At 26.6% G+C, this 946-nt stretch overlaps 1 long non-coding RNA gene across 1 annotated transcript in view; it reads right to left on the bottom strand.

Annotated features, from left to right (window-relative positions):
- Window positions 1-581, bottom strand: part of LOC122341097 — a 2,485-nt gene extending 1,904 nt beyond the window's left edge. Inside the window, exon 1 of the long non-coding RNA XR_006250420.1 lies at window positions 143-581. This is a non-coding gene — a long non-coding RNA (uncharacterized LOC122341097). The remainder of the gene's footprint in view (window positions 1-142) is intronic.
- Between the last annotated feature and the right edge of the window lie 365 nt (window positions 582-946).

Below are 946 nucleotides of genomic sequence, written 5' to 3' on the forward strand. Positions count from 1 at the left end.
AATGTTTAAAGACTTAAACACAATCATATCATTAAAAACTTATTCTGACACATTTTGTATTATATAAATAATTATGAAAGCTGTGTGTTTTTGTTTAGTTTTGTAGTCATATTTTATCTTGTTTTCTGAAGAAGGTTGTTACCTGACCGTGATGACATCACTTCCTGTCTGCCGCGTCTAACGAGGGATCAGGACATTTACAGAAGCAGTGGGTCTCTTCCTGTTACGGAGAACATCACTTCCTTCCTCTTCACAATCAGTCGCTCGAGATCTTGATGACACTTTAAATCCGGCCAATCACGGCCCAGCCTCCACAGGAAGTAGACATCAGCGTTTGACTTTAATTTGTGTTTTGTTTTTGTCTTTCCCAGAACACATTTATATATATTCATAAATCAAGACACGTTTATTTAAGAAGAAAATTAATAGAAATGATGTTGTGTTTGAAACGAGTCAAAAACGGTCTCCTTGTTTTTTTATGTAAAGGTTCACATAGTTTAAAGTTTTTATTAGAAAGCAAGACTTAATAAGTCATTTTACTTCTCAAGTTAATATATATTTATTTGAGAAATGTTCAGATATTTGACCAAAAAAAATATATATTATAATTAAGGGGAGTTCTTAAATCATTACACCAAAAAAAACTAAATAAATACATGAATAAAATTAAAATTATACACACACACACACACACATATATATATATATATATATATATATATAAGAGATAGATAGATAGATAGATAGATAGATAGATATAGATAAAATATATTAATTAGATAAATAAATAATAAGATATAGATAAAATATATTAATTATTATTATTATTATTATTATTAAGTTTTGAAGATTTTACTGAAATGTATCTTAATTTAAGAATGTCTTATTTAGAGTTTTTCTATATAAATATCTAAACATTCTTAAACAAAAAGGATATCTACTATAG

Source organism: Puntigrus tetrazona, unplaced genomic scaffold, assembly GCF_018831695.1.
Source record: "Puntigrus tetrazona isolate hp1 unplaced genomic scaffold, ASM1883169v1 S000001111, whole genome shotgun sequence".
Lineage (NCBI taxonomy): Eukaryota > Metazoa > Chordata > Actinopteri > Cypriniformes > Cyprinidae > Puntigrus > Puntigrus tetrazona.